A 16,607-nucleotide genomic window follows, 5' to 3' on the forward strand; every position below is an offset into this window, starting at 1 on the left:
TAAAATTTATGGGTCGACTTCTATTCCCCCCCCCCCCCCCCATCCTTGTACTCAAATGCACCTTATTTTTTTCGTGTGGGGGGGAAGTTTTGTAAAATATCAAATTATATTTTTGGTTAATGTGTTTTTATGATATTACAGGCCTTTTCCAAAATTGCTAGCAAGTAAAAATAATTTATATCTGAATTTGTAGTTTGGTGCTTAAAAAAATCAAAAAATGAAAACAATGGGATATTGTTAAAAGAGAGAAAAGACTCGTATCTGGATTTTATATATGCATAAAAACTATAATATACATTTTGTATATGGATGTATAATACATGGATATTGTGAGAGATTCTCGCATACCCTAAAACCTAAACCTAAACCAGTTTTTTTAGCCCTGAGTGCCGAAGGCACGGGCTGAACGATTGTTTTTGATCTTATGATTGTACATTTTTATATTCGTAGAAAACTGGATATAATACAATGCTAGTAATTTTTTGTATGGATGAGAACCGGTTCAAATCCACCGGATATTAATCGGTTTCGAATGAATACTAGAAATATATATTCTTTTATTCTTATATTTTATTTACTAAGTATATTTGCGATTACTTTTATTTAATGAAATCTTCCAATTTTTAACATGTACAAAACGGCCTGCTTAATTGCTTCAAGATCCATGTCAGATCTATATAGGAAATAAATGTCTATAAACGAGCTCAAGTTTTCCAAGGAATATATGATTAAAACTCATAGTGCTTCAATAATCCATTATAAACTCTCATTGCCCAGAACGATAAGACCCATTATTTTACTTTATTAAAAATAAATTCATTTTTTTCATTTCATGTTGCTATTTACCTTATATTGATGTATTTAATTTCTAATCATAAAAAAGAAAATTTAAATTTATAATATGATAAATTTAAGAAAACTATGTTTTAAAAGAATTCGATTGTGGCGACATTTTGTGTGTTCAAATATAAAACTAAAATTGTAATCATCATCATTAACCCTTTGGTGATGGTAATGTAAAGAAAAAAATATAATTTAAAAAATCTTTTAAAAATCATTTAAATTATTAAATATTTACTTTCTTTTAGATAGTAATGCCGGGTGAGGAAAATAGATTTATTGAGAAATAGATATGCATATAGAAAACTAGCCAATAGGGAGATAATTATATCGAGCCAACTCTAGTATACCAATATAGATGACACCTCCATACGTACCAGGGATCTAAAGGGATAAGACAATGGCCGATAAATTGATGTATATCCCCGATGATGATGCACAAATTTACACCTTCTGTAGCGTAATATTAGTGGTTGAAACGTTTAAATAATCAACTTAATAAACAAATCAATCATGCAAAATTCACTAAAGTACCCAAAGTTGTTAGGCCAAAGAACTAGAAAACGTTATTATAAAACTTTGGGGGCTAGTGTAATAAACAGCCTATTGCCCCCCCCCCTCTCTCTCTCTCTCTCTCTCTCGACATTGGAGAAAAGTCAAATTGGCATTTTAAATTAGGGTTATTTTATCAAAGTAACAGGATATCAGTATGTCTCTTATCTAATCTTACTGAAGGATTTCGCTAACTGCTGAACTTATATGGTTTCCCCTTTACAATGTAGCTGCTCAGAGCACTATAACTATGTTTGGAGGAGGGTACCACCACCAACCACCCAAGAGAAAACGGCATCAGAAAAAAAAATATTTTTTTAACTACTCTATTTTTTATAAAGATAGTTTAAAAACATTCCAACTTTGAAACATAATCATTTTTCCAAGTTAATCTATCTTTGTTGTTCTAAGATTGATATTAAAGTAATTTCTAAATTAATTCCCCGCATTGAGTTTATAACTTTAAAGTCAGACATACAAACAAATTGACTGGCGTGGGGGGAGGGGGGAACTATTGCCAATATATCGTAATCAAAGCAACTCTAAAGATTCACACATTTTCTTATTATCAAGTTTAAACTAAAGACGTTAAAAATTCTTTGCCATATTAACTTGTTAGTAGAATAGAGGAAATGTCTTGGTTAAAAACAGTTGCAACGGAGCAGCTTATAGTACCTAAGAAAAAATGACATCATACAATACAAAAGATCAATGATAGGCGAGCCGCGATAGCCCAGTATAGATTTGTCTTGACAAATGGTAAATGTATACTGGCCTATCTTAGGTCATTTGTATTTATGACGACATTTTTCATAGGCACTAAAAGCTGCTTCAGGCGCATGCTCTATAAGCATTCACAGTACGACTTTCCATATGCAATCAAATGGTTAGTTGACAGCCATAGGTTGGATGTTTATGCCCTGCAACCTCCTACACTGGTCTGTCTTAAAATTCTTTTTACAAAGCTTTTTAAAATTAAGTTTCACCCTTCTCTGATTTTTCCAAAGTATCAGTCATATATGACTTACGAGATCTTTACAATAGTAACCCCCCTCCCTTATAAGAATATTCATCTTAATAAGTTACGCATCAAATTTATAAAATTTCATAAGCAAAGCTATTCTATAAATCTTGAACTTCTTCATTTTGTCCGTTGTGCATGTTTGACTATTAGTTAAACAAGGATGACAACATCCATAAAAGCAAAGCACTGAAATGGACATTAAATATACAAGTGTATAGTGTCAGAACTGAAGAATTATAATATAAATGAATAAGAGTCGAAGCAATATTGTAAGTAAATTTTTTGAAAAACTCCAATGATGATATACAAAATTATCCGTTCTCTATACTAAAATTAGTGGTTGAAAAGATTAGACACTCAACTGAATAAAACAACCAGTCAAAATTGCGTAGAAGAATAAATTCCCTAGAAAAATCAGCATGTTATGTCATAAAAACGAGGGATTATCGATCTCTTTTTTAGGGGTTTTTCTTCCCACTCCTCCTCTCCTCATCCCTCATTGTTATGACGTCATTGAGGGACTTTTTAGGTCTCCCAAAATCAATTAAAGTCCCCAAAGTTGTTAAGCCTAATGAATACGTTATTATAAAACTTTTGGGACAGTCAAATGTCCCCTCCCTCACAGGCAACTTTAACTGAGATTCGAACCCAAACCCCTCACACGAACTACGATTGGATGCTCAATGGAGACAAATTTCTTTCCATTTTTGCTTTAGATTAATATCCGTAGAATTAGAAATGGTTCTCAGACATACTGAAAATCATGTATAGCAATGAATTACAAAAAAAACTCCGCGAAAATTAAAATAAAAAACATGCCCACTAACAAAACTGGTTGGTAAGTCTTATAATTTCTCGTTTTAATATACATGGAAAGCTGTCTACAATACGATGCTATAAATAACTATTACAATACAAGCCCCCCCCCCCCTGAATCAAGCATTCTCCCCCGCCAAAATAGATTTTATTGTCTACCAAATTGATTGATTAAGACAGATATATTTAAATAGACATCAAGTTAGGAAATTAAGAAAGAATAGGAGAGAGAGAGAGAGAGAGAGGGAGAGAGAGAGAGAGAGAGAGAGAGAGAGAGAGAGAGAGAGAGAGAGAGAGAGAGAGAGAGAGAGAGAGAGAGAGAGAGAAAGAGAGAGAGAGAGAGACAGACAGACAGACAGACAGAGAGAGAGAGAAAGGGAATTTTGAAAAAATCAATAAAAAATAGATTTATTTGTAGAATATATATGTAATATAAAATGAGTTATACGTACTTGTATATACATTATACATACTTGATTATCATTGCCAAACAGACGGAAACAAACGACAAAGCTATGGGGATGCAGGGATCTAAAGGGATAAGACAATGGTTGATATATATATATTAATGTACATCCACAATAATGATTTAAAGAATTAAACCTTCTGTAGATTATAATCAGTAATTGCAACATTTGGACACTGAAATTTGTCAATTTTAAAGAAAGTCAAAATTTTCATACAATTTCTTTAGGATACAGATGATATAATTTTGTTTATCATCATTTATCATGTATTTCAATTTTTCGTCCATTTTATCACCCTTAAGATCCCTGTTCTTAACGAATCTCATAATAATTTTAAGGACACAGAAATAGTTTTAAAAAAACATTATATACATAAATGCTTAACAATAACAATATCAACCATTTGATTGCTTATCATTTGTCTGAAAGTTCTTGGTATGATGTCATGTGTCAGTATTTACGTCTCTAGAGGTATCCAAAGTTTTGTAAGCACGATCTCTCATTCGTTAGCCTAAAAAATTCGGAGGACTTTTGTTTAATCTTAATTGGGTTGGACAAACGGGGCAAATTGCCTAAACCTCTAGGGGAATCGCCTAACCCAATATAACCTAAAATAACCTGTATGAAGCCATTTTAAAAATACGACGAATCGCCCCTTAAGGGGCGTTGCCCCAAAAAGGACTATTCCCATCTTTTTGACAGCAATTGAGACATCAATAAAAGATGAGAACGGAAAAATATAGATAGTAAAAAATAAGAGAGAAGAAAAGATATTAGATGGCTGAAAATTAGGAAAAACCTGATATTTTTCTCTACATGTCCTATCTCTGTCACAGGTTTAAGTGCAGGGATAATAAAACCATGATTGATTATGTTGTTCGGAAATCTATCTATCTATATGTCTCTCTATCTATCTATCTATCAAGGATTATAAAACCATGATTGATTATGTTGTTAGGAAATCTATCTATCTATCTATCTATATATCTGCCTCTCTATCTATCTATCTATCTATCTATCAAGGATTATAAAACCATGATTGATTATGTTGGGAAATATATCTATCTATCTATCTATCTGCCCCTCTATCTATCTATCTATCTATCAAGGATTATAAAACCATGACTGATTATGTTGGGAAATATATCTATCTATCTATCTATCTACCCCTCTATCTATCTATCTATCTATCAAGGATTATAAAACCATGATTGATTATGTTAGGAAATCTATCTATCTATCTATCTGCCTCTCTATCTATCTATCTGCCTCTCTATCTATCTATCTATCTATCTATCAAGGATTATAAAACCATGATTGATTATGTTGTTGGGAAATCTATCTATCTATCTATCTGTCTCTCTATCTATCTATCTATCTATCAAGGATAATAAAACCATGATTGATTATGTTGGGAAATCTATCTATCTATCTACCTCTCTATCTACTTATCTATCTTTCTATCTGCCTCTATATCTATTTATCTATCTATCTATCTGCCTCTCTATTTATCTTCCTCTCTATCTATGTATCTATCTATCTATCTGCCTCTCTATCTAACTATCAGGGATTATAAAACCATGATTGATTATGTTAGGGAAATCTATCTATCTGTCTCTCTATCTACTTATCTATCTTTCTATCTGCCTCTCTATCTATGTATCTATCTATCTATCTGCCTCTCTATCTATCTGCCTCTCTATCTATGGATCTATCTATCTATCTGCCTCTCTATCTATCTGCCTCTCTATCTATCTATCTATCTATCTATCTATCTGCCTCTCTATCTATGTATCTATCTATATATCTGCCTCTCAATCTATCTATCTATCAAGGATTATAAAACCATGATTGATAATGTTGTTGGTAAATCTATCTATCTATCTATCTGCCTCTCTATCTATCTATCTATCAATGATTATAAAACCATGATTGATAATGTTGTTGGTAAATCTATCTATCTATCTATCTGCCTCTCTATCTATCTTTCTATCAAGGATTATAAAACCATGATTGATTATGTTGTTGGGAAATCTATCTATCTATCTATCTGCCTCTCTATCTATCTATCAATGATTATAAAACCATGATTGATAATGTTGTTGGTAAATCTATCTATCTATCTATCTGCCTCTCTATCTATCTTTCTATCAAGGATTATAAAACCATGATTGATTATGTTGTTGGGAAATCTATCTATCTATCTATCTGCCTCTCTATCTATCTATCAGGGATTATAAAACCATGATTGATTATGTTAAAAAATCTATCTATCTATCTATATGCCTCTGCCTCTCTATCTATCATTGGAATTGGAACATTGGGCTGTTATTACACTAGTCCCCAAAGTCTTATGATAGCGTTTTTTATTTGTTGGCTTAACAAACTTGGGTACTTTTTATTGACTTTTATCTATCTATCTATCTATCTATCTATCTATCTATATCTTCCATATCTTCTATATCTATCTATCTATCTATCTATCTATCTATCTATCTATCTATCTATCTATCTATCTATCTATCTATCTATCTATCTATCTATCTATCTATCTATCTATATCTATATCTTCTATATCTATCTATCTAAATATCTATCTATCTATCTACCTTTTTATCTATACATTTATATATCTATCTATTTATATGTCTCTCTGTGTTAATTCCAATTTATCATTTATGGGGAAATTATCTTGTACTGTAGATTAGTTATGTCTAAATCAAATCAAGGATGACAACATTTATAAAAGTATAGTTTAACAATTAGGATATTATAGTTTTATTTGGTAAAAAAGAAATAAGATTTTCATTTCTATAATGTATATACTATATGGATGGTATAATGAAAACTATATAGTAAATAAGAAACTATGATTTCCTCTCTATAATGTATACACTCTATGGATGGTATATTGAAAACTATGTAGTAAATAAGAAACTATAATTTCCTCTCTATAATGTATACACTCTATGGATGGTATATTAAAAACTATGTAGTAAATAAGAAACTATAATTTCCTCTCTATAATGTATATACTCTATGGATGGTATACTGAAAACTATATAGTAAATAATAAACTTTGATTTCCTCTCTATAATATATATACTCTATGGATGGTATATTGAAAACTATATAGTAAATAAGAAACTATGATTTCCACTCTATTATGTATATACTCTATGGAGGGGTATATTGAAAACTATCTGGTAAATGAGAAACTATGATTTCCACTCTATAATGTATATACTCTATGGATGGTATATTGAAAACTATATAAATAAGAAACTATAATTTCCTCTCTATAGTGTATATACTCTATGGATGGTATAATAAAAACTATATAGTAAATAAGAAACTATGATTTCCTCTCCATAATGTATATACTCTATGGATGGTATATTGAAAACTATATAGTAAATAAGAAACTATGATTTCTTCTCTATAATATATATACTCTATGGAGGGTATATTGAAAACTATATAGTAAATAAGAAACTATGATTTCCTCTCTATAATGTATATACTCTATGGATGGTATATTGAAAACTATATAGTAAATAAGAAAATATGATTTCCTCTCTATAATATATATACTCTATGGAGGGTATATTAAAAACTACATAGTAAATAAGAAATATAATTTCCACTCTATAATGTATATACTCTATGGAGGGGTATATCTATAATACAAAGTAGAACGATGTCTGTCTGTCCGTCTGTCTGTCTGTCTGTCCCTTAAGATCTCGGTAACCACTGAACCGATCGGATTCTACTCTTCAGGGTATATACCTATTGGTCCTGTGGTGGTTTTAAGCTATTTTCTTGGGGGGTGGGACACCCCCAACCCCCCCAAAACAAAAAAATCCCCCCCCAATTTTTTTTTTTTTTTTTGCTTAAGATTTCCTTGGTCCTTTAAGGAATTTCGCCTTAATTTTTTTTATCACCTCTTGGGGCAAAGCCCCTAGAGTCTAGGCGAGAAAACTATATAGTAAATAAGAAACTATAATTTCCTCTCTATAATGTATATACTCTATGGATGGTATATTGCAAACTATATAGTAAATAAGAAACTATAATTTCCTCTCTATAATGTATATACTCTATAGATGGTATATTGAAAACTATATAGTAAATAAGAAACTATAATTGCCTCTCTATAATATATATACTCTATGGAGGGATATATTGACAACTATATAGTAAATAAGAAACTATAATTTCCACTCTATAATGTATATACTCTATGGATGGTATATTGAAAACTATATTGTAAATAAGAAACAATGATTTCCTCTCTATAATATATATACTCTATGGATAGTAAATTGAAAACTATTAGTAAATAAGAAACTATGATTTCCTCTCTATAATATATATTCTCTATGGATGGTATATTGAAAACTATATAGTAAATAAGAAACTATGATTTCCTCTCTATAATATATATACTCTATTGATGGTATATTGAAAACTATATAGTAAATAAGAAACTATAATTTTCTCTCTATAGTGTATATACTCTATGGAGGGGTATATTAAAAACTATATAGTAAATAAGAAACTATGATTTCCTCTCTATAATGTATATACTCTATGGATGGTATATTGAAAACTATCTGGTAAATGAGGAACTATGATGAGAATTAGTTAGAAACTAATATAAAAACTTTTTTTGCAAAACTTTGCCCACTTTTGTAAACAAAGTGTTTGTTTTTTCTTTTCTTTTCATCTTAAATTCATTTGTTTAAGGCTTTATTTTTGTAAAACTTTGATAAAAAATTATCACAATAATAAAATGAAAACTCTCCTCAAAAAAGACAATAAGCCGTTTTGGTATAGCGGTTAGCGGGATCTTAAAGTATAGACAGACAGACACCCTGTAACTTTATAGCAGGAATTACAGCAGTAGAGAGGGCATTTTAGAACACATTCTGCGGGTTGATGATGAAATTATACTTTATGCAATTAAATAAAAAAATATATTATCAAAATCTTTAAAATTCAAACTTCCTATTTATTTAAACGAAGCTTTATTTGTATTGTATGACGTCATTTTTCATAGGCATTATGAACAGAAATAAAAGTTTAGGTTCAGGATTTTATAGTTTATGGTATCATACTAGAGACTTTAAAATGGTAGGGGTTATTTTGTTAATCACCATTGGAAATGTACAATTAATATTCATTGTCCATTGTCCTATCCCTTATGATCCCTGGCTGAAACCATGGAGTTAGTAACCAGGGTTGTAAAGGATAATACAGTGGCCGAAAAACTAGTGAACATCCCCAACATGATACACAAAATTACTTCTTTTGTAGATTACAATAAGTGGTTAAAACGTTTAGACACTTTACTTAATAATCCATCCGATAAAAATTTAGTAAAAGTCCTCAAAGTTGTTTAAGAATACGTTAAATTTAAACTTTGGCTATTAGCTCTTGATTTCAAGGAAGGGGAAAATACCAGATTCAATTACAGCCATCCTTATCTGGGATCTTAAGGGATAAGACCGATAAATTGATGTTACACAAAATTATCCGTTCTGTAGATAAACATCTTTTGGTTGAAATGTTCGAACAATCAACTTAGATAACCAAGTCCCCAAAGTTGTTAAGCCAGCCAATAAGAAAACGTTATTACCAATTTTTGGGGACTAGTGTATTAAACAGCCCACTGTGTCCTCTCTTCTATTAATTAACCATCTTTGTGAGAAGATTAAATTACCATCCATTGTCACATCCCTGCATCCCTGACAAATTTGTTAACCTTTGACAACCAGACTTTACAAACTTTATAACAATTTCAGATTCTCCCAGGTAGGAAGGGATAGAGACATTGGGCTGTTGATTACACTAGTACCCAAAGTTTTGTATTTCATTATCTAACTCGATTTTGGGTACTTTCGTTAAATTGTGATTGGTTTGTTCAAGAATATTAATGTCATAATAATTTAATCTACAGAAGGGGCAAATTAGCTTATCCTCATTGGTAATATACATTAATTTATTATCCATTGTCTTATCCCTTGAGATCCCTGGATTTTCTAGAACTTTTCAGGGTTAAGGGGGGTAAAACAAAAAATAGTATGGCACCCCAATTAGGATAAACAAAATTACTTCTTTGGTAGCATAGAAAAAGTAAATTTTAATCTAACCAATCTAACCACACACAAGAGTTTTAAGCTAACTAATGGCAGAACTTGGAACTAAAGATAAAATTACTTTTTGATATCTTTCTCCTAAAATACGAAAAATAGCCTGAAACCATCCCAAGACTTAAACCTAAAAAAAGAATAGCCTAAAACAAGTTTGTAATTCTTATTTAAATATACGTAAGAATTTGTTTGCAAATTGATGCTTTAAATAAGTTTTCGGTACTGCTAAGAACCGGTTCTAATCCAGTGGATATTAATCGGTTTCCAAGCCATACTGGAAAGAATGATTATAGATAGTATCCATGCTATTAGGAAAACAGAGGAAATTGTAAAGTTATCTGACAGTTTAATTTAATTTCTAGACTTAGTTTTGGCACTTACAACCACTGCACTGTGGGGCAAATAAATAATAGTTATTTATCGCATCGTATCATAGACAACTTTCCGCGGATTTTGAAATGAAAATTTAAAAATCATAACCAGTTTTGTTAGTACAGAAGAGCCTAAGGCTCAGGCTAAAAAGAGTTTTATGAATTTTATGAAATTTCATTTTATTATTTGTATAAAGGCCGAAAAATTGATTTACATCTCCAATGTTGCCACACAAAATTACCCCTTCTGTAGATTACAATTAGTTCTTGAAACGTTTTGACACTCAACTTAATGAACCAACCAATTAAATTCAATAAAAGTCTCCAAAGTTATTTAAAGCCTACGAATAAGAAAACGCTCTTATAAAACTTTGGGGACTAGTGTAATAAACAGCTCAATATCGCCTCCCTCCCTCACTTTAAACCTGTGTTTGCCCCACTGTGGAATAGAAAAGCACTTTACTCAATTAAATCCGCCAGATACAACATGCAGGGATATTAAGGGATAAGACAATGATTTAATCTACCCCTTCTGTAGATTAAAATTATTGGTAGAAATTAGGGACAATGCCAGTTTCGAACCAACCAATTAGAATTCAATAAAATTCATGGAACATATTAAGCGTTGGTTACCACTGTAATTTTCAGCCTAGATACAAGGGAAATATGATGATATTGATACAATTTTGAATATTAAACATTAAAATGTGCCTATAAAATTAACCAATCATATTTCTCACATGATTTTACCTATTTGAAGCTTCCTCGAAAATGAGAACTTATTAAATCTACTGCAATAGATGTAGAAAAAACATGGATATTATGAAAGGAAAAATTTTCATCAATTTAGGTTGCTAATATGGAACTCTCTTATTGGTCAGTTCGTTTATCCAGTCGGAGTGAAGGAGATGGGGTAAAGGGTTGATTGGTGGGTGGAAGGGGGGGGGATTGTTATTTTAGTCCGCTGTGTGATTCACTTTTTTAGAGAACATGAAAATCTGGTGTAAGATCCAAGTAATAATATATCCATATGTATTGCAAGACAGACAGAAATTCATCCAAACTCTTTATTATATTTGGTAAATATTAAATCCATTTTATTTTTAAATTCTTGATATGTAAGGTAAAAAGTTTAATAGATTTTTTAAAGCGCTGACACACCAATATCTCATATTCAGTCATTTTTAGTAGCAAAGCTACTCTATAATTTGAAATGTTCGTTCATTTGTCTGTTTGTCCGGAATACCTGGAATATATTTTCTCGTACTCCTTCGAAACTGATTAATATCCGATGGATTAGAACCGGTTCTCATCCATACAAAAAAATTATTACATCCTGTTCTCTACGAAAATAAAAAAGTACAATTATAAGATTAAAAACCAGTTTTCTAGCCCTTACCTTTGGCATCTCGGGGCTTAAAAAATGGTTTTAATCTTATAATTGTACATTTTATATCCGCGGAAAGCCGTTTATAATACGATGAAAGAAATAACTATTCTCGTACTCCTTCGAAACTGATTAATATCCGGTGGATTAGAACCGGTTCTCATCCATACGAAAAAGATATTACATCCTGTTCTCTACGAATATAAAAATGTGCAATCAAGATTAAAATCCTTGCCTTCGGCATCTAGGGGCTAAAAAACTGGTTTTAATCCTATAATTGTACATTTTATATCCGCGGAAAGCTGTTTATAATAGTAATAAGCATCATTACTTACTTTGCCATTCTGTCAGTCTGCTTTCCACCCCTTCATTTGCTTTGCTGTTCATAATTTTACATTCAATAGCTTTGGTACTCATAGATGTTGTCATCTTTAAAAAAAAATGAAATTAGGAAGGATATATTCTTTGAAGAAAATTATTATTAATAATAAAAAAATAATTTTGATCTAACTAAGCTTGCAACCAACAAAGAAATTTTCTGTTGGAAATATTTGGAACCTCTCTCTCTAGCAACCTAAACTAATTATTAATTTTCCCCTGTAAATCTATTCATCAGAATAAAATTCATCGAATAGATAAACGTTTTGTTTTATTCAAAGGTACATTAATTATTATTTTAAGGAAGGTTAAATAAAATAGATTTATTACTCTAGAATTTTTAACAGACACAATATATATTCTCATATGTTTGTTTCCAATTTAATGAAAATGGATCTAGTGCTTCTAGACCTTTTAACTTGAAAATTGTGAAGCTAAAAACCTGCCTGGAACCTGTATAAAAAGCTTCCATGAAATATAGAACTTAATATATTTTACAAAAAATTACACATAATATGTTACTATAATAATAACTAGCAGCTGCTCCCCGAAAAGAAATGAAAAGGGTCAAAAATAGACTAATGCGATTTCAACTCTCTGATATAAAAAAATAGCCTAAACCCATTATGATATCTTTTTAATAAAAATCAGTTTCTTGGTAATCAAAATCTACTCTTACGCAATATTCCATGATTAAATAAATAGTTTCCTATGATAAATTAAACTATTATTAAAAAATGGTTTTAAATCTCTAACTAATAGCTTAAAATTTAGTCAAAAATACTGCAGCTAATTGATTATGTAAAATTTCTTTTGAGTATTATACTTTAAAAGACGACTTTTAAGGTCATTTTTATATACATCAAGTATACAACAACAGATCTATAGTTTGGATGTATATACAGATAACTACCTCCTTTTTCAATGACCTTAGACGTCTGCTAGCAAATTGTTTTCTGCTACTTGAATACACACTTCACCATTGCATTGGTTTATTTTCAAAGACACAGTTGTAAGTCGGCACAAGGACAGTGCAATGGGGAGATACAGTTATTTAACCCTTTCTCCCTCTAGTGTTTTACTCTAATAATGCACCATCCATAAGTAGCAAAGCATAAAAGTATTAGAAGACATTAGAATTAAAAATAAAGTGTAAATGTTATTAATATGAGGAAACATGATTTTAATTTAGCTAAAAACTCCTGCCCTTTATCTACAAATATATAATTAACCTAAAGAACAACAAGAAATTAAATTCTAAAGTTAATATTATACCATTTTTTAAGTCAGACTAAATAAAAGATTAGTAAAAAATGAGAAAAAAATCTATTTTTCCTCTCACATAGAGCTATATACCTAAATCCCATAAAAGGCTTAGAAAAGAGGGGTTGAATAATGGTGTGTACTTTTATAAAGAACATCACAAAAAGCCTTAGCTTCATAAAACAATGATGACAATAAAAAAGAAAATTACTGCCCTGTTCCAATACTTAGCTTTCCTGAGAATTTGTAGACAGACATGCAAACATCCTGTTACTTTAGTGTGTAGTATTAAGCAAAGTAAAATTCATGTTTATCTCTTTCAACATTTTGATCATTTTCTGAAAAAATATGATAATAAATAACAATGATTTTTGCTAAATAATCTATTCAAAAATCTTGTCAGTAATAATCAAGTTTAATATATAAATATAATCATATAAGTTGTTAGTAAAATAGCTTTATAATATAATAATCAAGTTTGATATATAAATATAATCATATAAGTTGTTAGTTAAATAGCTGTATAATATAATAATCAAATAAGCAACCTAAAAAAATATATTGACATCTTTTTACAAGAAAAAAAAATATTTTGAAGTATATGATAATAATTATATTATTAGGTATATCAAGTAAAGTAGGGTGTCAAAAATACACAAAATGAAATTAGGTATACATATCTAACAATTGGTATGCCTTCTGCAATATACAGGTAAATCCAACTTTATTCATTAACTCTTTTTAAAAATACAGAAAAAATTTTATGAAAGCAAGCAAGTATTATCTTAGTGAACAAAAACAAACTTTTTTTGAATAATTATATATTATACAGTATTTCTTTAAAGTAAGGTAAGGGTTAGAAATAAGAAAATTTAAAAAGGTAATTAAATTAGTTAACTAAACTATAAGAGATATTTTACAAAAATAAATCCAAATGAAACTAAACTTACTTTTAATACCTCAATTTAAAATTGACTTAAAAAATGAGCTTTTATAATTGCTTTAAATATAATAAGTATATTGACATCTTTTCACAAGAAAAAAAAGTTATCTTTAAAACTGTTAAGCAAATGATAATAATGGAAGTATTTTTAGTTTTGTCAAATATTGATAATATGTCAAAATACACAAAATAGGTTGTATCAAATAAAATTAGTTATACCTATCTTACAATATGGTATGCCTTCCAATATATAGGTAAACCTTTCATTGGTGTTATTACAAAGAAAATAATATTAATTATTTTCAAAACATAGAAAGATATCAAATGATAAAAGCAACAAGTATTATCCCTCAAAATCTTAGTGAAAAAATTGCTTTAAAAAAATATATTTTTAAGACTTGCTTTAAAGTTAGGTAAGGATTAAAAATAAGAAAATTTGAAAAGGGGATTTAATTAGTTTACTAACATATAAGAGATTTTACAAAAATAAATACAACTAAACTTACTTTTAAATATTTCAATTTAAAATTGTCTTTAAAAATGAGCTTTTATAATTGCTTTGAATATAATATAAATATAATTGTACAAGTGTAACTTAACTAAATAAAGGTTAAAATCAAGAATAAAAAATACAGTTTAGGCAAAATGTTTTAAGCATAATAAAACTATATTTAAAGTTTTTTTTTAAAGGAGGGGATTTATCTTACGATTTGGGGCTAGTAAGAGTGGGAGAGTTACCAAATAATTGGCTGGAGGTTTTAGAAAACACCCTTTGCTTTAAATCTCTCCTTTGGAAGTTCTTAGCCAAAGTAACAAATTTAATCAAAGATGAATTTTTTTAAACGTTTTTAAAAAGTAAAAACTGTATTACGGATTTGGGTAATATCCTCTCAGAATTTTTTTTTAAATTTTAAAAATTTGAGTACTCCCCCCCGACAGAACTCTATTAAATTTGACAGCACCGCTCGGCCCCCTTGCCTGCCTAGCCGCAGCGCTTGGCCCCCTTGCCTGCCTAGGCGCAGCGCTCAGCTCCCTAGCCTATAACCTAACCTGTCGTAGGAGAGGTACTCAAATTTTCAAAATTGAAAAAAAAATTTCTAAGAGGAGAACGCCCGGATTTGTTTATCAGGGAAAAAGGGAATGTGATTCTGACAAACAATTCTAAACGAAAGTTTCCCCACAACCCCCTTCACCTTTTCCTCACCTTCTTACCCACCCCTCTCCAGTTATATGAAACAAAACAAGATATACCCCCACTTTACTTCCAAAGGTTTCATGATTTTTTGTAGAATTGATTGTTGGAATAGCTAGGCCTGGTTTTTTTAATCTTTAAAGAAACAACATAACACAATAATGAAGCAGCTTATAGTTCTTCTAAAAATGAGAGTATACAATGCAAATTACCAATGATAGGCCATTATTCATTGAAATTGACCAAAGGTAAAATGTATACTGTATGTGTATACAATGGTCATATGTATTTTATGACATAATTTTTAGAGGCACTTTAAGCTGTTCTATTATAGTTGTTGCAAATGTATTCCCTGATTATATTATGCCACCTTTGGATCTCAGGAATTCGGCAACTTCAGTGTGTCTTTCATATTCTGCACGCCTTAGAGTAATTTTGTGTCTATTATGTTCTGCACGCCCTAGAGCAGTTTCACCTAAAATTATTTATACTGTATAATAATAAACTCTGGTTTCCAAGATACCTAATCATTGGACATTCTATCCAATTTTTGGTTTTCTATAAAACACTATCCACTCCACACCTAGAAACCTCTTTAAGAACAGGTGGTGGGGGGGGGGGGGGGGTGATGGAGACAAGCCGACCCTCCACTTTCAATTCTAATCAAAAAACCAAATGATATAAAACCTTGACTTTACAAGCTTCACTGTATCATATCAGTTAAGCTATCAACATACAGCAGACATCTTCTTACTTTTATATAAGTAGAAAGACATTTATGTAGGATGCAAAATATCTAGACACTAAAGAGATAGGTAAGAACATACATATATCTTAATTAAATAATATAAAGGTGTATATACTAATTTTAGATAATTATACTTTGTGTATTTTGTCATTTGTATCTTTAGTATGTGTGTATATTTATATACTTAAAAACTTACCAAATTGATTCTTGTCATTTAAATTAGATCTACTTTGAGAGGGTAGTAAAAGTTACCTTTTGGAAATTTGACTTTTTAGAAGTATATATTTCTGTACTCATTTGTGTATGTATTTATGTACAGTTATAGAATGTCAAGCAGAGGTCTAAGACAATTACCAAATATTTTGTCTTTCAATATTTATATGTATAGTTTTATCAAAAGGAAGAAATTAATTGTCTGTAAACAATTGAATAGAGAATTCAAAACTTACCTAAATTATTCTTGTCGTATAA

The sequence above is a fragment of the Acartia tonsa genome, chromosome 14, assembly GCF_053477335.1.
Source record: "Acartia tonsa isolate MP-2025a chromosome 14, ASM5347733v1, whole genome shotgun sequence".
NCBI lineage: Eukaryota > Metazoa > Arthropoda > Copepoda > Calanoida > Acartiidae > Acartia > Acartia tonsa.